This window comes from Panthera uncia, chromosome C2 (assembly GCF_023721935.1).
Source record: "Panthera uncia isolate 11264 chromosome C2, Puncia_PCG_1.0, whole genome shotgun sequence".
In the NCBI taxonomy this organism is placed as follows: domain Eukaryota; kingdom Metazoa; phylum Chordata; class Mammalia; order Carnivora; family Felidae; genus Panthera; species Panthera uncia.
In genome coordinates this window covers 111,279,626-111,304,848 of record NC_064810.1, presented here as the reverse complement: position 1 = coordinate 111,304,848, position 25,223 = coordinate 111,279,626, and the positions used below count along the sequence as shown (strand labels likewise).

The window sequence follows — 25,223 nt, the reverse complement described above, 5'->3', positions numbered from 1 at the left end:
TTGTAGGCAAGGCCTTTAGAGATGATCAAACATGTCACACACCTGGTTTCCGCTCACCAACACTGGACGCAGCCCCTCAAACTATCTCTCCTCACTCACTGCCGAAGTTATCTGCTTTGCAGTTTGAATCTCCGATCGCAAACTCTGGCTTGTTTCACGTTCTACCACCTTAATTCAGACCCTCAGTCCTGGGGTGGAGGGAGATGCCATGTTGGTTGGTTGCCTGGGGGCCTGTCCCCTCCCTGAGCCATGCAGCTCCTGGGAAGCATCTAGGGAACTGGAAATAGGCCTCACTGTTAGCCCCTCACCACCCTGCTGACATCCTCAGGGGCAGTGGGTCTGTGGGGGCTCTCAGCCTTCACCCCTCGCAAAGGGTTGGGCAGTCTCCACAGGGTCTCTCCCAGCCCCAGGGAACCCCGAGAGCCGTATTTCTTGGCTCTCCCACCTATCTCAACCCCTGGCTTCATTGCTTCTTTTACAAAAGACCGGAAGAATATTTGACTTCTGGTTGCTTCTGCATTTAATCCTGCAAGTATCCCTGAAACCTCCAAACCCTAAGGATTTGAAATTTAGAGAGGACAAAGACAACTTAAAAATTCTGTAAGCTATCTTGCCATAGGTATTTCTAACTATCACTGAAATAACCTGATATGTATTATTTATCACACTTCAAGGTTATGTATAAGGGCAAAATGTGAAAGATTGCCCTTAAGTCATAATGGCAATAACAAACATATGCGTATTTTTTTCTTATGCTTTACTTTGGCTTTTTAAAATTATCTGGTAATTATTATGGTTGTCAAAATATAAACAATTTTTAAAAATACACAAATGACCCTATTATGATTAAAAAAAAAAAAAGTTCATAGTATCCAAATTTCTTTCCCATTTTAGTATGGATATATCAGTATACATGTTATTTTACATTCTGACCTTCTCATTTATTCAGGATTTCAATGTTACCATATAAATGTTATCAAATTAATTTACAAGGTCTGTGTGAAATTAATTAAAATATGCACAGATCCTACAACCCCAGAATTCTACTTCACACAAGTGTTTGGAACAAACTTAACAGCCTTTTCTATCTTGTAAAGTTTTCATTGCTCGCCCCACTTAAGAAAACAGAATGCTAGGGCACCTGGGATGGCTCAGTTGGTTGAACTTCCGTCTTTGGCTCATGTCATGATCTCACAGTTCGTGAGTTCAAGTCCCATGTCAGGCTCTGTGCTGTCAGCATAGAGCCTGCTTTGGGTCCTCTGTCCCCCTCTCTCTGCCCCTTCCCCACTTGTGCTCTCCCCCACATAAATAAATATTTAAAGAAAGAAAGAAAGAAAGAAAGAAAGAAAGAAAGAAAGAGAAAGAAAAGAAAACAGAATGCTTCTGCATTTTATCCCATCCTCTTAATCTCTTCTACTTGAAACACCAGTTGCCCCTGTCAGGGGCCTCCCTGTGCAGGACACTGCTGTTGCCTCACAGACAAAGGCATAAAGTCAGTGAAAACCAATTCCAGCTGCTTGCCTATTGCTAGAGAAAGGGGTCATCTTTCCTGACTTTTATCCCCCTCTACCCCCCACAGAGACTTTTCATCCCCCTAACTTCTTTAGAGTTCCTAGGGCTGGGCATGCAGGGCTGTCCCTAAAGGGCTTTCAGCCCTACGGTAACAATCTAGGAGCCAAATTGGCTTCATCTTCCTTCCTTGAAACAGAAACCATAAGGTCCAACCCTGAAATATAAAGGAAAATCCTGAATGCAATTTCATCTCTCAAATTCCTGTAGTGGTTTTCAACATATGCTTCACAAGGAATGGTCTGGGGTGGTAGGTGGGGGAGAATGGACTGTCTGTCCCTAGAACCTAAAGTATTTGTGCCCTGTGCGTATTCTACCAATCAGCAACTGCTTCTCCTGCTCCCATCATCCGCTACTCTTCTATAAATAAAGAGCCTGATACATTAAATTCCCGAGGGTCAATCAAATGTTTATTTGCTCAATAAATAATCAAATGTTTATTTATGGCCCCTTATATTTTCTCAGAAATTTCAGGAGAGCTGGGAGGAAATATTAAAGTAATTCTTTTTCTTTCGCTATCCCTGACTCCCACCCTCAGGTTAGGATCCACCAACTGAGCAACAGATTGAAGAGAAAATACTGTGGTTTTTCTTTTTTTCCATTATGAAGATAAAGAAATCATTACCAAGGTAAGATCTTCTCTGCGAAATTACTATGAAATCCAAGGTTGTGTTTAAAAACTGTATTCATGACATTCATTAAAGAACAGTGAGGCAGACTTTATTCAGGACCATTTCTATAGGTGTAGGTACCACTGAAATGGGGTTTTGCAGTGGGGGGAGAGAGATTAAGCTCAACTCCAAATACAATAAGGAAAGTGGGAATTTATAGCCAAGGGTGGGGTGGGGGTCAGTGAATGGAAAATTACTAAGAGGAAACATCAGTGGTAAGGAAGATTTGGGCTAAGCTGACTTGGTAGGATTCTTGCTGAAGGCAGGCAGGGTAATCAGACGTCACCTAAGAGGTGATGGAGACCAAGGAACCCAACCAGATATTGAGGACAGGGGATTCAGGCAAACTTGCTTAGCAGGATTCTTGCTACAATTGAACAATGAAAAGGCAAATACAGAAGCCCAAGAGTTTAAAAGAGATGTCTGAGTCAGTCCGAGCTGCTACAACAAAAATATCACAGACTAGGACTTAAACAACATTTATTCCCCACAGTTCTGGAATCTGGGAAGCCCAAGATAAAGGTACTAGCAGATTTGATGTCTGACGAAAGCCCAGTTTCTCATTCATAGATGGCCATCTTCCTGCTGTGTCCTCACAAGGTGGAAGAGGTGAGGGGACTCTCTGGGCCACTTTTATAAGGGCACAAATCCCATTCACAAGAGCGCTACCCTCATGTCCCAATCATTTTTACCTCCCAAAGTCTCCACCTCCTAATATCATTACCTTGGGGGTTGGAATTTCTTTTTTTTTTTTTAAGTTTATTTATTTTTGAGACAGAGAGAGACAGAGCATGAACGATGGAGGGTCAGAGAGAGAGGGAGTCACAGAATCTGAAACAGGCTTCAGGCTCTGAGTGGTCAGCACAGAGCCCGACGCGGGGCTCGAACCCACGGACCGCGAGATCGTGACCTGAGCCGAAGTCGGACACTTAACCGACTGAGCCACCCAGGCGCCCCTGGAATTTCAACATAGGAATTGGGAAGGACACATTTAGTCCACAACAACAGAGTTCAGAGGAGACTGATTAAAGTTTGGTCAAAGGGAGACTGTCAGTCCTAAGAATATTTGAAAATAGCAAAAAAAGATTATTGGGATTCTTCAATGCAAAACTAAGCACTATTTAGAACCCACTTTTTCAGGTATCTTACTCTAGCCTTTCACTGCGTGTCAGCTATTTTACAGCTCTGTAAACTGTGGATGAATGATAGCATGCAAAGTATGTCTTGTCCATAGATGTGCAAATATATTCTGTCCGAGGATGTTTGGGATTGACTTCCCTCCTCCCCATGGAAAAAGCCAGTTTTCTTGTTCATTCGTAAATTCATTTTAACATTTCTTTATTCCATATAAATTTGTGATCCTTTGACTTCCCCTTTGGATTAGTTAACGTTGTACTGGCTCCTTCGTTAACAATGAGTTAAATAAATCTTTAATACATGTTCATATTATATCTGTATGTTCATATTATATCTGTATGAAAGTTCTGACTTTAGCTTTTCAAAAAAATCATCCTTTAACAAGGTCAAGCATCCCAAGTCCAATAAGAGGCCTAGAAAAATCTACCCTCCCATTCAAAGAATTGCTAAATCAAATATAAAAATAATCCCCTCAAGAGACTAAATTCACAGGCTATAAGGGACTTGGTTTCACAAGGGGTAAGGAGGTGGAGGTAAGGTCTACACCCTCAGTGAAAGAGTAGATCAGAATGCAATGTGTTCTCCAAGACAGGAAGATGTCTAGTCTGTTTTAGACTCATAGAAAACACAGCCCCAACTAAAGCTGAGTTTGCTGGAAAAAATTGTTAAAGCATGAGAAATTATTCCACCATGAGTGACAATCAGTGAATGTAAGTACCAGAACTTGAGATAACTAAAAAGACAAACTGAAGGAGAATAAAATAACTATCTTTGAAGTGATTAAAAATATTTTTAAATAATCAAAACTAAATAAAATAAGACCCTATTTTTTAAAAAAATTTTTAATGTTTATTTATTTTTGAGAGAGAGACCGAGTGTGAGTGGAGGAGGGGCAGAGAGAGGGGGCAGACAGAATCCAAAGCAGGCTCCAGGCTCTGAGCTGTCAGCACAGAGCCCAAGGCTCAAACCCACTAGCCATGAGATCATGACCTGAGCTGAAGTCAGATGCTTAACCGACTGGCCCACCCAGGCACCCCAAGTATATGAATGTTTTAAATAAATTCTATACCATATAATTATCATGGATTATATATAAACCTGTGCTTTTGACTACTCTGTGTACTGATCAGAGTCCTTCTGTATATTCTCTTTACTTTGGTGTCTTCTTTAGACTCTGATAAAATTTAAAGGAGGCAGAAATCTGCATTTGAGATCACAATGCATGGCTCTTTTCTTCATAGTTTAGTAGCTTGTGGCATTTTTTCTTTTTTTACTGATTTTGATATCACACACATTTTTTCATAATCTTATTTTGCCATCATAAAGAAATCAACAAAAGCTATTTCCAAAAACAGTTTTGAGAAGTTGGGTTTGAATTGGCAAGTTTTGTAGTTGCAGAAATTGAGCACTGGGTGGCACCCAATCATCAAAAATATTAATGTATTGGTTTATTTATTTATTTTTACTTACTGTGAAATGAAAAATTTCACAAAAGGAACTGTCTTTTTAACCTTTTATTAAATATGGAGTTTTAAAATTCTTCCTTTGGAAATAATTTCAAAGTTATAAATATTCTGAAATAAAAATACTACCCCAAGTACACATATGTCCTTCACCCTGATTTACCTGTTGTTAGCATTTTATACCATTCACTTTCTTTTCCTTTAAAAACAATTTTTATTATTATTTTAAATCCAGCTAGTTAACATACAGTGTTATATTAGTTTCAGGCGTATGATATAGTGATTCAACAATTTTATGCATTACTCAGTGCTCATCATGATAAGTGTATGCTTCAATCTCTATCACCTGTTTCACCTATCCCCCCTCTCACCTCCCCTCTGCTAACCATCAGTTTGCTCTCTATAGTTAGGGATTTGTTTCTTCATTTGTCTCCCTTTTTTTCTTTTGCTCATTTGTTTTGTTTCTTGAATTCTGCATATGAGTGACATCATGTGATATTTATCTTTCTCTGACTGACTTATTGTGCTTAGCATTATACTTTCTAGATCCCGTCATGTTGTTGCAAATGAAAAGATTTCATTCTTTTTTATAACTGAATTACATTCCATTGTATCTATATGCCACTTCTTCTTTATCCATTCGTCTATCATTAGACACTTGGGCTGCTTCCATAATTTAGCTATTGTAAATAATGTTGCAGTAAACATAGGGGTGCATATATACTTTCAAATTAGTGTTTTTGTATTCTTTAGGTAAAAAATTTTAATGCAATCGCTGGATCATAGGGTCGTTCTAGTTTTTACTTTTTTGAGGAATGTCCATACTGTTTTCCACAATGGTTGTACCAGTTTGCTTTCCTACCAACAGCACAAGAGGGTTCCTTTCTCTCCACATCCCCACCAACATTTGTTTTCTCTTGTATACCATTGATTTTCATCATTCCCTCTCTTCCTTTTCTTCTAACAGATCTACGTATCTATAGTTAGTTTCCTGAACCATCAGCAGATAAGTTACATACATCATGAATCTTTACCCGTAAATATTTTAGTGCATATTTCCTAATAACAGGAATATTCAGAAGAGTCTCTTTGATTGTATTTATAGGAAATTTTTACAGTACAAAAGATTACAATAAAAATGTTATTTTTTCAAAAGCCTCATACACTGTGAAATACCATCTTGTGTGCTTTATATACACTTAAATTATGACTTAAAAATGAAAATAATTTCGAATTAGTTTCTACAAAATAAGCTTTTCTCCAACTTTCCCTAAACTGGAAGAGAAGGAAGGAACTACAGCTTAATGAAAAGATGGTCTCCAATTTCTGAAACAAAAAAGCCACAGGTAAAAATTATAACAAAGAAAATGTTGTGCTTTTAAGATATATTTTGCCCTTAAAAAGCCCCAGCAACCTGAAATCTCAATAAATCCAACAGAAGGTAGGAATGGAAATTAAAAGTAAGCAAAATAAAATAGTGATGATGATTATGATCATCATCATAACAAGTTAAAACATGACCAAAATCCAAGTATATGCTATTCAAACTAGACACAAAACATAATGTCATAGAAAGATTGAACATAAAGGGACAGAAAAATACACTACAGGGGTGCCTAGGTGGCTCAGTCAGTTAAGCACCAGACTCTTGACTTCAGCTCAGGTCATGATCTCATGGTTTGTGGGTTTGAGCCCGGCATCAGGCTCTGTGCTATCAGCTGCTTGGGATTATCTCTCTCTCTCTCTCTCTCTCTCTCTCTCTCTCTCCCTTTCTCTCTATTTCTACTCCTCCCCCACTCACATATACACTATCTTTCTCAAAATAAACAAACATTTAAAAAAGGAGGTTAAAAAATTAATAAAACTATATTTAAACAGCATAATTAACAATTTTACCAAAGGAACAAACAGAACTGACACCAAAAATTCGAGAATACACATTGTTATTTTCAGTCATATATACCACATTATAGAAGGTAACTACATAGGGATACTGGCTAGGAATATAAAATAGAATGGAAGGGAATTCAGTAGTATCTGACTGCATATATTCTTTGACACAAACTTCTCACTTCTAAGAATTCATTTCAAAAATTTATTTGCAGGTCAGAAAGCTGGGGAGATGGCAGAGTAAGAGGACCCTAAGCTCACCTCATCCCACAGACACAACTAGATAGCACTCACATCAGTGTAAATAACACAGAAAATGGGCCGAAGACTGGAAGAACAGACTTTGCAACTAAAGGTAGGGAAGAGGCCATACTGAAGAAGGTAAGAAGAGTGAAGGTGTGGTTTGGGAGTGAAAGAAACCATGGCCATTTATGGCTGGACAGAGCTGGGTCTCAGAGAAGGGCAAGAAACAGACTGTCATGCTGGGGAGACTGCACAAGGAAGATGAATCCCCATAACATTTGGCCAAACTTAGCAAGTTCTTACGACTAACAGAACTTAAATACTGGAATTTTAAAAATTACTGAGCTTGGGGGGAGCCTGGAGGGTGTTAGGAAGCTGAGTCTCCACCTGCGTGGAGACAGCACCAGAGCCAGTGAAAATACAGCACAGAAGGAACAGTTTGAAAAACACCTGTGGCAAGGGTGCTTGGGTGGCTTAGTCAGTTAAGCATCCGACTTCAGCTCAGGTCATGATCTCATGGTTCGTGAATTCAAGCCCCGAGTTGGGGTCTGTGCTGATGGCTCAGAGCCTGGAGCCTGCTTTGGATTCTGTGTCTCTCTGTCTCTCTGCCCCTCCCCTGCTCACTCTCTGTCTCTGTCTCTCTCTCAAAAATAAATAAACTTTAAAAAAAGAAAAAGAAAAGAAAAAGACCTGTGGCATATGGGAGGGAGAGTGATGTACTCATTGCAGAGCATGGCCCTGAGAAGCAAGGATCACAAGGAGTCCCCTCTGGGAACAAAGAAACTGGCAAGTGCCATTTCCTCCCTCTTCCCTTCAACATGAGCACAGGGCCACTTGCTGTGGGAACCAGTTGAACATCAACATTCGCTGTCTAACTTGCTTATACCAAGCCCTGTCCCCCTACACTTTGGCAGGTCTGCCCTTAGCAGTCATGCTTGCCTCAGTCCCAGCACTGCAGGCCCCCTCCCCCAGAAGACTGGCACAAACTTCACTGGCACTGGGTCTTCCGACCTGCCTTGTGCATGGCCTCTCTTCTGGCAGCAGTGGTGGCAGGTTTCATTTCACAAGCACACCAGTGCACACCTTGTTAAAATGTGCCCTACCTGGCAGGGACCAAACACTGCCCACAACAGGCAAAGACAGCCTCTGCAGATGACTGGACTGAAGGAAAAAGAGGCTAGGACTCAACAGCAGAGTACACACAACACACATAGGACACACTCCCTAAAGTGCCACGTCCTGGGGAACAGGAGACACTGCACTACACGACTCTATAGTATCTCTTTTTCATAAGGCCATTACCTTCGAGAGCAAGAGACATAGCTAACTTTCTTAACACAGAGAAAGAGACATAGAGAGGTAGAGAAAATGAAAAGACAGAAGAATAGGTCCAAAATGAAAGAAGAGGACCAAATCATAGCAAGAGACCTAAGTGAAACAGATATAAATAATGTGTCCCATAGAGAATTTAAAGGAATGATCATAAAGATACTCACAGGACTTGAGAAAAGAGTGGAGGACATTAGTGAGACCCTTAACAAAGAGGTAAAAAAAGAACCAATCTGTGATGAAAAACACAATAAGTGAAATTAAAAATACATCTGATGGAATAAATAGCAGGCTAGAGGAAGTAGAGAAACAAATTGAGACCTAGAAGACAGAGTGATGGAAAGTAACCAAGCTGAGCAAATGAAAGAAAAAAAATTATAAAAATTGAGAATAATCTTAGGAAATTCAGTGACTCCATCAAATGTAATAATATTCATATCATGGGGATCACAGAAGAAGAGAGAGAAAAGGGAGCAGAAAACTTATTTGAAGAAATACTAGCTGAAAACTTCCCTAATCTGGGGAAGGAAACAGATGTCCAGATCCAGGAGGCACAGGATTCCCCCCACTCCCAAATCAACCCAAGGTCTATACCAACACATAGTAATTAAAATGCAAAAAGCAGAGATAAAGAAATAAATTTTAAAGCAGCAAGAGAAAAGAAGCTAGTTACATATAAGGGGAAACCCCATAAGGCTATCAGAGGATTTTTCAGCAGAAACCTTGCAAGCCTGAAGGAAGTGACATGATATATTCAAAGTGCTGAAAGAGAAAAATATGTAGCCAAAATACTCTATCCAGAAAGCTTATCATTCAGAATAGAAGGCAAGATAGAGTTTCTCAGACAAACAAAACCTAAAGGAGTTCATGACCATTAAACCAGCCCTACAAGAAAAATTAAAGGTGATCCTTTAAGTGGAAAAGAGAGACCGTAAGTGAGAGTATTAAAGGAAAAAGCATAAAAACAGTAAAAAAAAAAAATAATAATAATAAGTATTTCTGTAAAAATCAGTCAAGGAATTCATAAAATAGAAGGACATAAAATATGACACCATATACCTAAAACATGGGAGGGGAGAGGAGTAAAGAATGGGTTCAAACTGAAGCAACTATCAACTTAATATACACTGCTATATGCAGAAGATGTTATATACAAACCTAATGGTAACCACAAACCAAAAACCAGTAACAGATATTCAAACAATAAAAAGAAAAGAATCCAAGTATATCACTAAAGAAAACCAACAGACCACAAGAAAGAAAAAAAAAAAAAAAACAAGAGAAGGAAGTATCAGGGGAAAAGTGCAAAAACAACCACAAAACAAGTAACAAAATGGCAATAAATACATACCTATCAATAATTACTTTGAATGCAAATGGAATAAATGCTCCAATTAAGACATAGTATGACAGAGTGGATTAAGAAACAAGACCCATCTATATGCTGCCTACAAGAGACTCACTTCAGACCTAAAGACATCTGCAGATTGAAAGTGAAGGGATGGAGATACATTTATCATGCAAATGGATATCAAAATAAAGCCAGAGTAGCAATCCTTATATAGAACAAAATAGACTTTAAAACAAAGACTGTAACAAGAGATAAAGAAGGGCACTATACAATAATAAAGAGGATAGCCTAACAAGAAGATATTTATGCACCCAACATGAGAGCACTCAAATACATAAAAGAGTTAATAACAAACATAAAGGAACTAATCAATAGTAAAACAATAATAGTTTTAGGGGACTTTAACACCTCACTTACATCAATGGACAGATCATTCAAACAGAAAATCAACAAGGAAACAATGGCTTTGAATGACACACTGGATCAAATGGATTTAACAGACATATTCAGAACATTCTACCCTAAAACAGTAGAGTACACATCCTTTTCAAGTGCACATAGAACATTCTCCAGAACAGATCGCGTATTAGGCCACAAAACAAGCCTCAAAAAATTTAAAAAGATTGAAGTCATACCATGCGTCTCTTCTGACCACAATATATGAAACTAGAAATAAACCATAAGAAAAAATCGGGAAAGGGGCACCTGGGTGGCCCCTTTCAATCATTTAAGCATCCAACTCTTGATTTCAGCTTAGGTCATGATCTCATGGTTCATGAGTTCAAGCCTCACATCAGGCTCTGTGCATACAGCAAAGAGCCTGCTTGCAATTCTCTCTCTGCCCCTCCCCCACTTTCTAAAAAATAAATGAACATTTTTAAAAAAGAAAAGAAAGAAAAAATCTGGAAGAGCAAAAATACATGGAGGTTAAGTGACATGTTACTAAATAATGAATGGATGAGCAAGCCAAAATATCAAAGAAGAAATTTTAAAAATACATGAAAACAAATGAAAATGAAAACACGTAGGTCCAAAAGCTTTGGGATGCAGCAAAAGTGGTTCTAGGAGGGAAGTTTATAACAACACAAGCCTACCTCAAGAAGCAAGAAAAATCTCAAATAAACAATCTAATGTTACACCTAAAGAAGCTAGGAAAAAAAAAAAAAGAACAAACAAAACCAAAGCCAGCAGAAGAAAGGAAATAATAAATATTAGACCGAAATAAATGATATAGAAACTAAAAAAAAAAAAAAAAAAAACAGATCAATAAAACCAGGAGCTAGTTTTTTGAAAAGATCAACAAAATTGATGAACTTCTAGTCAGACTCATCAGAAACAAAAGGTGACAGAGACAGAGAGAGAGAGCCAAATAAACAAAATCACAAATGAAAGGGGAGAAATAAAAAAACAATAAATACTACAGATATAAAAACAATTGCAACAGAATATTATGAAAAACTATATGCCAACAAATTGGACAACCTAGAGGAAATGGATAAATTCCTAGAAACATATAACCTACCAAAACTGAAACAAGAAGAAATAGAAAATTTGAACAGACTGGTTACCAGCAATGAAATTGAATAAGTAATAATAATGATGATGATGATGATGATAATAAAACCTCCCAACAAACAAGCTTTGCAGGTGCATTTTACCAAACATCTAAAGAAGACTTAATATCTGTTCTTCTCATACTATTCCAAAAAATAAAAGAGGAAGGAAAGCTTCCAAATTTATTCTATGAGGCCAGTATCACCTTGATACCAAAACCAGATAAAGAACCACAAAAAAAGGAGAACTACAGACCAATATCTCTGATGAACGTAGATGCAAAAATCCTCAACAAAATACTAGCAAATTGAATCCAACAATACATATTAAAAATTATTTCACCACAGTCAAGTGGGATTTATTCTCAGGATGCAAGTGTGGTTCAATATTTGCAAGTCAATGTGATACAGCACATCAATAAGAGAAAGGATAAAACCCATATGATCATTTCAATAGATGCAGAAAAAGCCTTTGATATAGTGCAACATCCATCATGATAAAACCCTAAACAAAGCAGGTCTAGAGGGAACATACCTCAACATAATAAAGGCTATATGTGAAAAACCCACAGCAATCATCACACTCAATGGGGGAAAAACAGAGCTTTTTCCCTAAGGTCAGGATCAAGACGAAGATGTCCCCTCTCACCATTTTTATTCAAGATAGCACTGGAAGTTCTAGCCACAGCAATTAGACAACAAAAAGAAATAAAAGGCATCCAAATTGTTAAGGAAGAATTAAAGCTTTCACTATTTGCAGATGACGTGATACTATATATAGAAAACCCTAAAAACCCCACCAAAAAACCACTAGAACTGATAAATGAATGCAGTAAAGTCACAGGATACAAAATTAATGTACAGAAATCTGTTGCATTTCTGTACCCTAATAATGAAGCGGAAGAGAATGAAATTAAGAAAACAATCTCATTTATAATTGTACCAAAAACAATAAAATATGTATGAATAAACTTAACCAAAGAGATGAAAGACCTGTACTGTGGAAACTATAAAACACTGGTAAAGAAATTGAAGATGACTCAAAGAAATGGAAAAACATTCCATGCTCATGGATTGGAAGAACAAATATTGCTACAATGTCTATACTACCCAAATTAGTCTACGCATTTAATGCAATGCTTATCAAAATATCCACAGCATTTTTCACAGAGCTGGATCATACAATCCTAAGATTTGTACGCAACCGCAAAAGACCACGAATAGCCAAAGCAAGCTTGAGAAAGAGAAACAAACCAATAAAACTAGTGGTATTACAATTCCAGGCTTCAAGTATATTACAAAGCTGTAATAATCAAAACAGTATGGCACTGACCTAAAAATAAACACATAGATCAATGGAACAGAACAGAAAACCCAGGAATAAATCCATCATTATATGTCAATTAATCTCTGACAAAGGAGGAAATAATATATAATGGGAAAGACAGTCTCTTCAATAAACTGTGTTGGGAAAACTAAACAGCCACGTGCAAAAGAATGAAGCTGGACCACTTTCTTACACCAGACACAAAAATAAACTCAAAATGGACTAAAGATCAAAATATAAAATCTGAAACCATACAGATCCTAGAAGAGGGCACAGAGAGTAATTTCTTTGACATTGGCTGTAGCAGCATTTTTCTAGATATGTCTCCCAAGGCAAGGGAAATAAAAGCAAAAATAAACTATTAGGACTACATCAAAATAAAAAGCTTCTGAACATAGGGCACCTGAGTGGCTCAGTCGACTGAGTCTCCAACCCTTGATTTCAGCTCAGGTCATGATCCCAGGATCTTGGGATCAAGCCCTGCACCAGGCTCCGCTGAGCATGGAGACTGCTTTGGATTCTCTTTCTCTCTCCCCATCTCCCCCACTCTCATGCACTTGCTCTCTCCTTAAAATAAAATAAGAAAGCTTCTGAACAGAACAGTGAAGGAAACAGCAAAACTAAAAGGCAATCTAGTGAATGGGAGAAGATATTTACAAATAACATCCAATAAAGCATTGGTATCCAAAATCTCTAAAGAACTTAAAACATTCAACACCCAAAAAACAAATAATCCAATTAAAATTGGGCAGAAGACATGAATAGACATTTCTCTAAAGACATACAGTTGGCCAAGAGACAAATGAAAAGACTTTCAACATCACTCATCATCAGAGAAATGCAAATCAAAAGTACAATGAGGTAGCACCTCATACCTGTCAGAATGGCTAAAATCAAAAACACAAGAAACAACAAGTGTTGGCAAAGACATGGAGAAAAAGGAAAGCTCTTGCACTGTTGGTGGGAATGCTGATACAGCCACTGTGGCATGGAAAATAATATGGAGGAAAACAATATGGAGGAAAACAATATGGAGGAAAACAATATGGAGGTTCCTCAAAAAGTTAAAAATAGAACTACCCCGTGATTTAGCAATTGCAGTACTAAATATTTACCCAAAGAATACAAAAATATTAATTCAAAGGGACACACACACACTGATGTTTATAGTAGCATTATCTACAGTAGCCAAATTATGGAAGCAGCCCAAGTGTCCATTGATTGATGAATGGATAACGAAGATGTAGTAGATAGATACACTGAGATATTATTCAGCCATAAAAAGAATGAAACCTTGCCATTTGCAATAGCATAGATGGAGCTAGAGAGTATTATGCTAAGCAAAATAAGTCAAAAACAAATACCATATGATGTCACTCATATGTAGAATTCAAGAAACAAAACAAGCAAAGGAAGAAAAGAGAGAGAGGCAAACCAAGAAATAGACTCTTAACTATAGAGAAAAAACCGTGGTCGCCAGAGCAGAGGTGGGAGAGGGGATGGGTAAGATAAGTGATGGAGTTAAAGACTACACTTATCATGACGAGCACTGGGTAATGTATACAATTGTTGACTCACTATATTGTACACCTGAAACTAGTATAACACTGTATGTTAACTATACTGGAATTAAAATGAAAAACAATGAAAAAATAAATTTGCAAAAAACATATCCATAAGTCAATTTATTCCAGTTCAGTTTGTAATAGCAAGAGAATGTAAAACAAATATCCATGAATAGGTTACTGGCTGAAGTTAAATAAATCACGGCACATCCTGATCATTCAGCTGTAAAATGAAGTGAGGAATATCTCTACATATGGATAGGGACTGATGCCCAACGTGTATTATTTTAATTTAATTTTTTTAGTTTATTTAGTTTGAGAGAGAGAGAGCAGGGGAGGGGCAGATAAGGAAGGAGAGAGAGAATCCCAAGCAGGCTCCGTGCTGTCAGCGCAGAGCCCAACACAGGGCTCGATCCCACAAACGGTGAGATCATGACCTGAGCTGAAACCAAGAGTTAGACGCTTAACCAACTGAGCCACCCAGGCACCCCACCCCGGCCCCAGCACATGTATTTTTTATTTTGTTTTCCTGGATATATTTTAAATGAAAAGAGGAAAGTGAAGAAAAGTGTATGTGCACAATCTACCATTTATCTAAGAAAGTGGTTGTGATATATATCTAGATAAGATAGATGGACAAAAGAACTAATGGAATAAAACAAAAACTCTTTTTAAAAGGTTGTTTATACTCCTAGGCATACACCCAAGAGAAAAGAACACCCATATGCCCACACATAAACTTGAATATGAATGTTCATAGCAGAATTATTCATAATAGCCAAAAATAGAAACAACCCAACTCTCCATCAACTGATGAATGAATAAACAAACTGCATTACCTGCATACAATGGAATGTTATTCAGCCATGAAGAAGAAATTCTGAATACATTATGCTAAGTGAGATAAGTCTCTCACAAAAGGCAACATACCATATTATTCCACTCTTATGAAAAGTTCAGAATAGACAAACTCACAAAGAAACAAAGTAGATTGGTGGTTGCCAGGGCTGGGAGGAGTGGGGAATTGGGGGTGACTGCTAACAGAGGTTTCTTTTGGAAGAGATGAAATATTCTGAAATAAGATAGTAATTGCTGCGTAACTTTTAAAATATACTAAAAACCACTGAATTTGTGCTCTTTAAAAGGGTAAATGTTAAGGTATGTTAATTATATGTCAATAAAAAAAATTTAACTTTATCAATAGAGGCAACACAGTGGAAAGAGCAGTAATAGGAATGGATTTCTCTGAATATATCTTCTTCAGTGGATTTAAGTTTAGAATTGTGTGAATATGTTACATAGTTGTACAATCAATTTGAAAAAAATTAAAAAGCAACCCTTAAGGGTGTACTTCTGGCATGGCAATGTTAGGACCTCTGTGTTCCCTCTCCACAGTGAAATTGGTGAAAATCACTTTTAAATATTCATTCTCTAGAAATGCTCTTCAGGCCATATAGCAAATGAAGAAACATTTATTCAAGAAAACCTATTAAAACTTAGTAAGAACAATGAGAATTGGTGGCATCTGACCCACGACCCTCTCCCTCTCCTTCCCGACTCGATGTGATAAAAACCCCACTCCAGACAGATGCAGCCAGGAACATAGGGTTCCCTTCTTTCACCCAGCTCCCACTTGTGGGGACAGAGACTCTATGCTGGGTCTGGCACACTGAAAGTACTGGGATCTGATTCACCTTGCCCCAGTTCATTCATAAAGCAGAGTTTCCATGCCCAGACAAGGAAGCCAAGAATACCAATGGTTACAGAACAGAAATGAAAGAAATAAAGAATACAAAAATAATAGAGAAAATTAATAAACCGAAAAGTTGGTTATTTGAAAAGAACAGCAAAGTTGGCAAACCTGTAGCTTGATTGATCAAGGAAAAGAGAGAGAAGGTTCAGATAAAAGGGGGGACATTGCTATTCACCTTACAGAAATAAAAGGATTCTAAAAGAATATGATAAACACTTACATGCTAATAAATTAGATAACTTAGATAAGATGGACAATTTCCTAAAAAGACACAGACTGAATCAAGAAAAAAATAGAAAATCTGAATAGCCTTAAATAAGTAAACAGATTGAATTTGTCATTTTAAAACTATCTGCAAAGAAAGGTCCAGACCCAGATGACTTCACTGGTGACTTCCTTTTTTCTCCCCCAGTTTTATTGAGATACAATTGACATATAAGATTATGTAAGTTAAAGGTATACAACATAATGATTTGAGGTAGGTACATACTGCAAAATGATTACCATTCACTGGAGAATTCTACCAAATATTTAAAGAATAATAAACAATTCTTCATAAACTCTTCCACGAAATAGAAGAGGGAAGAACTGTTCCCATTTTATCTTCTGAGGCCGCTATTACCCTGATGCCAAGACCAGACAAGTACATCTCAAAAAATGAAAACCATACCAAGATCTCTTATGGACATCAGTGCAGAAAATTTTTTTAAATGTTTATTTGTTTTTGACAGAGACAGGGAGCACCAGCAAGTTGGGGGGGGGGGATGGGGGCGGGACACAGAGGATCTAAAGCAGGCTCTCTGCTGACAGCAGCTAGCCCGATATGGGGCTCAAACTCATGAACCGCAAGTTCATGACCTGAGCCAGAGTCACGCACTTAACCAACTGAGCCACCCAGTCACCCCTCAATGCAATGCAGAAATTTTTAACAAAATAGTAGCAAACTAAAATCTCTACCTGAAAAAGTCATCCGCAAAAAACCCACAGCTAACATCCTACTTAATGGTGAAAGGCTGAATGCCTTCCTCCTAAGATCAGGAATAAGACAAAGATATCTGCTGTTGCCACTTCTAGTCAATATTATATTAGAGGTTCCAGCCAGAGTAATTAATTAGTCAAGAAAAAGAAATTAAAGGCATACAGATTGGAAAAGAAAGAGTAAAACTATCTCTATTTGCAGGTAACATAATCTTGTATGTAGAAAATCCTAAGAAATCTACTAAAAACTATTGGGACTAATGAATGTGTTCAGTAAGATTGTAGGGCACAAAGTCAACATAAAGACACAAATTGTACTTTTATATAGTAGCATTGAGCAAATAAAAAATGAAACTTAGAAAACAGTTCCATTTATGATGAAATCAAAAAGAATAATACTTAGGAATAAATTTAACAAAAGTTTAAAACATATACTCTGAAAACTACAAATCATTGTTGAAAGAAATGTAAATACTGTATATAGAAAGATATCCGATGTTTACAGATTGGAAGGCTTGATATTGTTAAAATGACAATGCTCCCCAAATTGATCTACAGATTCAACATCATACCTACCTGAATGTAAGTTGGCTTCTTTGTAGAAATTGACAAGCAAACCCTAAAATTCATATGGAAACTTAAGGGAACCAAAATGGCAAAATAATCTTGAAAAAGAACAAAGTTGGATGACTCACCTCCTGATTTCAAAACTTACTACAAAGCAAGAGTGATCAAGACATTGTGTTACTGACCTAAATCTAGCCAAATAGATCAGTGGAATAGGATTGAAAGTCCAGAAATAAACTCATGTAGAGTCAATTGAGTTTTCAACAATGATGCCAAGACAATTCAAAGGGGAAACAGTAGCCTTTTCAACAAATGGTGCTGGGACAACTGGATAGCCACACACAAAAGAATAAAATTAGACGCTTTCCTTATACCATATACAAGAAATTAACTCAAAATTGATCAAAGACCTAAATGTAAAAGCCAAAACTATGACACCTGAAGGAAAAAACAGGGGTAAATCTTCATGACCTTAGATCTGGCAGTGGATTCTTGGATATGACAACAAAAGTACAAGCAACTAAAGAAATAGATAAATTGAGCTTCATCTAAATTGAAAATTTTGTGCTTCAAAAGACTCAATCAAGAAAGTTAAAAAGACAACACATTGATTGGGAGAATATATTTGCAAATCACAATCATATATATCTGATAAAGGACTTGTATCTAGAATTACACAAAGACCTCTTACAACTCAATAACAAGAAATAAATAACTCAGTTTTTAAATGGACAAAAGAGATCTTACATCGAGTGTTCCTATTCAATTTAACTAAGCAAAGGATCTCCAAACATATTTCACTAAAGAAGATACGCACATGGTTAATAAACATATGAAAATCATCAGCCATCAGGGAAATGCAAATCAAAGCCACGATGAGCTACCTCTTCATACCCACCAGGATGGCTAGAATAAAAAAGACAATAATAACAAAGGATGCTGACATCCTTTGACAAGTGTTGACAAGGATATAGAGAAATTAGAACCCTCCTACACTGCTGGAATATAAAATGGGGCAGCCACTTTGGAAAACAATCCAGTGGTCCTCAAAAAAGTTAAAACATCGAGTCACCATTTGACCAAGCAATTCTACTCCTAAGTATCTATCCAAGAGAAATGTAAGTATATGTCCACACAACAACTTGTACACAAATGTACAGTAGCAGCATTATTCCTAATAATCAAAGGTGGAAAAAAACCTCAATCTCCACTAAATGTTCCACCAAATCTGGTATATCCATATAATGGAATATTATTTAGCCATAAAAAAAATGAAGTGCTGTTACACACTACAATATGGATGAAGCTAGTCACAAAATACCACATATTAAGTGATTCCATTCATATTAAATGTCCAGAATAGGTCAATAGAGAGAGAGAAAATAAGTTAGTGGTTGCATTAGGCTATGGAGTGGGGGTGGGGAGAATAGTTGAGTGTTCATAGCCAAAAAGTACTAGATTTCTTTTTGAGGTTATGCAAACATGACTGTAGGTGATCATCACACAACTCTGAATATACTGAAAACCATTTAAATGCATACTTTAAATGGGTGAATTGTATAGCATGTGATTCATATAAAGCTGTTTAAAAAAAATCCTGAAAATCAAAGTCAAATGGAACAAATGATCCTAACTCAATATCAAGTTAGTGGCATCATCACACAGAGAAATTTCAGATGATTTAGACGCTTCTAATTTGGTTCTATATCCCTCATGAAATATCACCTAAGGACAAAAAGAACTGCAAAGAAAACTGTTTTCAATAACCATATTGTTAATAAAATGGTTATTATATTTTGAAACTATTATATATTTAATAGGATAAAACAACTAAATAATTGCATTAATGTTGTTAGGAACCAAGATTTTCAAACTTAAGGGAAAAAAAGGATACAAATACAAAATTCAAGAAACAAGTGAAAACCTGTCATCTTAAGTTTAAACTGGAAACACCAATATAAAATCATGATGTACTTTCCCTTAAAAATACATATTTTGGGGGCACATGGGTGGCTCGGTCAGTTAAACATCTGACCCTTGATTTCAGGTCATGATCTCATGGTTTGTGGGTTCAAGCCCCACATCAAACTCTGGACTGAGAGTGTAGAGCCTGCTTGGGATTCTCCCTCTCCCACTCTCTCTGCCCCTCCCCCATTCATGTGTGCATGCTCCCTCTCTCTCTCTCTCAAAATAAATAAATAAACTTTAAAACACGCAACATAAAAATACATATTTTTTTAGTTTTGTTCACTAAAAGTCTTAGAGGCAATGACAACACAGTTGTAATAAGCTCCTGTAGAATTCAGGTTGTAATCTCTAAATACCATATCCTGGTAAAAAGAACCATGGCTGATGGTTCCAAGTCTAGGGAAAGAGATATCTCAGGTGAATTTGGGGCATCTTGTTCTACCAGTCTCTTTTCTGTGTGCTTTACCTGTATGTGTTCATTTAATTCATTTGTAATTGAAAAAGCAGAATTAAACGGATTGCCCAAGGTCACATAGGTACAGCGTGTAAAAAAAAGATACAAATCCAGGCTTCAGAGCCAGCACTTGAAAAGTGGCTCAACCTTGCTAGTAATCAGAGAGAGGCATATTAAAACAGCACCGAGACAAGTTTACCCTCTTATTAGAAGGGTAAAAGTTAATGTCTGATCAAATGAAATTTTAGTGAACTCTCAAGGAAATAAAAACTCTTACACATTGCTGATGGAAACTCAGAACCTTTTCTAGATAATTTACCATCCCTAATACATTTGAAGATGCACCTGCCTCACGCTCAGATGTTCTACTTCTAGACTAGATTCTCTATATATTTATACAAGGAAAAATGTATAAACATCCACTTCCATTACAGCCCAGAGTACAACAGTGAGCCAGCAGAAACAGCCTCAGCATCTCTCTAGAGTCTAGATGCAAAAGTATGGCTTATTCATAAAGAGTATGCTCCATACAGCAATTAAAATGAATGAATCAGATACACTGGAGAAACCTCAAAATTATGTGGAGAGAAAAGTAAAATTGCATATAAAATGTATGGTTTGACACTACCTATGTCAATCTTAAAAGTTCACAAAGCAAGAATATATATTATTTGTGAATTTGTATATGTGTAGTCAAGGTACAAAAATGTCTAGGAGCTCCTGGGCGGCTCTATCGGGTAAGCGTTAGACTGTGGCTCAGGTCATGATCTCACAGTCCGTGGGTTCGAGCCCCGTGTTGTGCTCTGCTCTGACGGCTCAGAGCCTGGAGCCCGCTTTGGATTCTGTGTCTCCCTCTCTCTCTGTCCCTCCCTCACTTGCGTTCTGTCTCTCTTTCTCTTAAAAATAAATAAACATTAAAAAAAATTTTTAATGATTTTGAATGGCTTAAACTGACTTCAGAAGGCAAAAAAGGGGTATCTTTGTTATATCCTTAAGATTTTAATTATATTTCAAAAAAGAGATTTAAAGGAAATATGGCAAAATTTTAACAACTGTTAAATATTGGCATATTGGTGGTAGCATGTAGGCATCTCATATATTTTGTGTATATATCCAAAGCACAATATCCTATATGAGGCACAATTAAAAAAAGGCTCATTAAAAAAAGAAAAAAAGATGGGGGTGAAGGCTAAAGTAACATGTGGTAGCAGCTTGGACTAGATTCTAAAACAGAAAAGGGACATAGTGGGAAAACTGGTGAAATCCAAAGAGTTGCAATTTAGTCAATAGTATTGCTTCAGTGTTAATTTCTTAGTTTTAACAAGTGTATCATGGTTATGTAAGATATTTACAATAGGGGAAGCTGAGTGAAGGGGTAAAGGAAATTTCTGTACTATCTTTGTAACTTTCCTGTAAAAATGTAGGTTTATTATTTTTTTTTCATTTGACTTATTTATTTTGAGAGAGACAGAGACAGCATGAGTAGGGGAGGGGCAGAGAGAGAGGGAGAGAGAGGGAATCCCAAGCAGGCTCCTTGCTGTTAGCGAATCACGAAACCATGAGATCATGACCTGAGCTGAAACCAAGAGTGGGACGTTCAACTGACTGAGCTACCAAGGTGCCCTAAATTTCTTCTTTTTTTTAATGTTCATTTATTTATTTTGAGAGAGAGAGAGAGAGCACACAAGCAGGGGAGGGGCAGAGATGGAGAGAGAGAGAGAGAGAGGGAGATGGGGGGGAGGGAGAGAGAGAATCCTAAGCAACTTTATGCTCAGAATGGAGCCCGATGCAGGGGTCAATCCCACAACCATGGGATCATGACTTGAGCCAAAATCGAGAGCTGGACACTTAACTGAGAGCCACCCAGGCTACCCTAAGTTTATCTTTAAAATGAGTGAAGGTAGGGACACCTGGGTGGCTTAGCTGGCTAAGTGACTGACTTCAGCTCAGGTCATGATCTCATGGTTCGTGAGTTCAAGCCCCATGTCAGGCTCTGTGCTGACAGCTCAGAGCCTGGAGCCTGCGTTGGATTCTGTGTTCCCCTCTCTCCCCGCCCCTTCCCACTCCCACTCTGTCTCTCTCTCTCAGAAATAAATAAACATTAAAAAATATTTTAAAATATTTTCTTAATGAGTGAAGGTATCAAATCAAAGTCTATATATCTTTTTCTAAACGTTTTTCTGTTTTCTCTTTACATGGATTCAGGTCTTTTTTAAGGACAAATTTCAGAGTCTATATATTTACCAAGCACCCTTTTCACACTGGAGGTAGCATTACCTGCAAGTGTGCCCTCTGTACTTCCCCAGAAATGGCAATTTTGTTGTGGGATGATAAAAGGGATGTCACAAGAGCCTCGAAAGCAGGGATACCTGTGTCACAAGCGGTCTTTGAGACCAGGGTACACTCTGGATTCTCTTCAAGTTTCCAAATGTGATTGATCTTATCGCATTCCTAATTAGCTGGATAGGATTCACAGTCCCATAAGTTTTAAGAGACTGTTCAGAAGGCAGAACTTTGGGAAAGTAAAATTATAGTTCAAAATGCATAAATAGCAAGTGATCCTAAGAAACAGGTGATTTCCTGCCAAGTCAAATACAGAGGCTACTGTTACTTTCTGTTTTCAGTGAGGAAGGCCCCTCACCCTATCAGAGATGGCTTCTGTTTGCAGTTCACAAAGCTAGTGAATCTTATTTACATAGAGTATTTTAGCTTTTCAAAGTGCTTTTACTATCATGAGGTTTCATAACAGTTGCATGAAACGGGAGGGTTAAGTGGTTCCTTTTCAGTAAGCAAAGAGAATGAAGCCCAAGGAGATTGGGTATTTGTTTATGGCCAGGGAACCAGAACTCTGAGATCTCTTCAACACTTCTCAAAGTTTAATTTGTATATGAATTACCTAAGGATCCCGTGACAATGAAAATTCTGATTCAGTGGGACTTGGGTGGGGCCCAAGAGTCTGGCTTCCAGGTTTCTGTGGGTCCCCCTGCCACACTGTGATTAACAGATTAGACCATTGACCTAGGCTGGGTATTAAACTCTGCTGGTCCACTTTCCCTGTGTGTACTTGGAAAGTGCAGGTGGACTTTCACATAATGTTCAGCGAAGAAAGGGATCTGGCCTTGAAAAGCATTCTTTTTCTTTTTTTTTTTTTTTTAGATTTTATTTTTAAGTAATTTCTACACCCAGTGTGGGGCTTGAACCCACAACCCCATGATCAAGAGTTGCATAGTCCACTGATGGAGCCAGCTTTTCCCTTGAAGAGCAATCTGATGCTGTTCTCAGTCAAGCAGAAAGGACTATTACACCTCCCTTCTCCATGTAATCCACCTGTAATTAACAGGAGGTTGTGTATAAGTAACCAGGACTGGAGCTAGGTAGAAATACGCTTGGATACTGCCAGGGTTTCTTTATCTTTGTCATTTGGGCTTTGTCAGAAATTATAATCTGTCTGAACCCCAGATGCATTCATGCCTTGGCATCTATAGTTGTTCATTAAATGGTGCAAGTGTCAGGCAGAAAACAAACTCGCAGCGTCTTCGTGGTTCACCCTGGTCCCATGGCACAACTGGGTGTCAAGAGTTAAGTGGTTGTCCAGAGCTCCACATGGCTGCATGGATGGCCTTTTCCCAGATGGGCCCTGAGAGTCTCCTTTGCCCAATGGATGAGATCTGGTTTGGTGACCACATGACATCATAAATGCTAGTCTGTGTGGTGTGGCCTTGCTGGAGGGAATTTCCTTGCGAAGAGAACAAGCTGTCCCTTTCATGGACTGGATCTGGTTTGGGAGAAGCAAAGCCTTCTGGGTTTGTGGTCTGATTTGGGGAAAGGCGCACCTCCTGTGACATCCTTGTTCCTTCCTATGCTCTGGGATGGGGCCCAGGACAGAGGGCAGCTGACAGCCCCCAGGCACCTTCTCTGAACAGCATGGTTGTCTGACTCTTTCCTTATAACTGGACAGACAGGTGTGGTGAGGTGTCAGCTTTCTTTATACAGCACTTATAATGGTTTTCTCAAGGACACTCATAACGAGCAGTTCTCAAATATGCCCGAAGGACAAATACCACTGTTGACTTATTTCTAAATATCAAGTGTATCCTGAGAGAGTCCGTTTCAAAGGTGGACTGTACTCTGGTGCTAAGCCCAGCCGTTAAGCAGAGGTGGCCAAGACTGAAGTAGTTGGGGTGACTGTTGTACCAGGAAGATTATTTCACAAGACATGTTCTTACTTTAAAGATTATTCTGATATGATAGGGCCTCCAGTGCTCTCTTTTATCACTCACCTAAGGGGCACCTGGGTGGCTCAGTTGGTTATGCATTCGACTTTGGCTTAGGTCATGATCTCACAGTTCATGAGCTCGAGCCCCCCATTAGGCTCTGGGCTGACAGCTCAGAGCCTGGAGCCTGCTTCGGATTCTGTGTCTCCCTCTCTCTCAAGAATAAACAAACACTAAAAAAAAATTTTTTTAAATGTTGAACTCCCTCTATGTGTGTAAAGTTGCATATTCACCTTGAGGGTGGTGATGGGAGATGAAAAAAGAATGAAAAAGAAATAAAAATATTGTTTCTCTTAAGGATTCTATACTCTAGCTGAGAAACTAAGCAAACAAAACTAATAAACATGGCAACATAATAAATGCTAACTGGTTCAGAGTCAACAATCCCAAAGAAAGTGTTTCTAATTTCCATAAGAGAAGACTTCACGGTGGGGGGGGGGGGTGGATTTAAGCTAGACTTTGTGAATAGGTAGTATTGTAATGTAGGGGAAATGAGCAAAAACAGAGCACAAGGTATTTGAAAAATGAAAGCAGACTTTGGGGGCTAACTTGGCAATGGAGAGAAGTGGGAGAGTGAGGGGGCCAAAGCTGAAAAGGTAGGTTGGACCATGTTGTGAAGTCTCCCGAAAATCAGAGCTTAAAGAGTTATTTGATTCCAATGGCAGTGGGAAGCCATTGAAGTTTAGTAAATATTCAGATTTTGCCTTCACAGTACACTTATGGGGTTTTCTGAGATTAACATGTAATCTAAAATAAAATAAGATATTCCTAAAGAATCAGAATTACTTTCTAATCCTTGTTCTGCTACTGATTCATTATTGGTGATGGGAAAGAGAACTTCTCTAGGCCATAATTTCCTCAAACGTAAAATAAAGGGGCTACTAATCAAGATAATTTCTAAAGTTCCTTTCTGGCTCTAAAATCAATTATTTTCATTCTCCTGGTCCAGACTTTCTTCACAACAGTGAGAAAAGAAGAAAAACCTGTTTTAATGACCTTGAAATCATAGTTTTATTTAAATTTGCAGATTTTTTCTATCTACATCCCAAAGTAGAAGTTTGTACATGGTAAAAAAAAAAAAAAGTCACACATGGTTTATTCACTGAAATTTTGTAATAAAAAGAATCTATG

General features: G+C 37.8%; 1 long non-coding RNA gene across 1 annotated transcript; it reads left to right on the top strand.

Annotated features, from left to right (window-relative positions):
• The first annotated feature begins 2,045 nt into the window (after positions 1–2,045).
• LOC125921966 (uncharacterized) lies at positions 2,046–7,931 on the top strand. The gene is made up of 3 exons (XR_007457548.1): positions 2,046–2,198; positions 2,734–2,849; positions 6,946–7,931. It is a non-coding gene; the product is annotated as an uncharacterized LOC125921966 (long non-coding RNA).
• Positions 7,932–25,223: the final 17,292 nt, after the last annotated feature.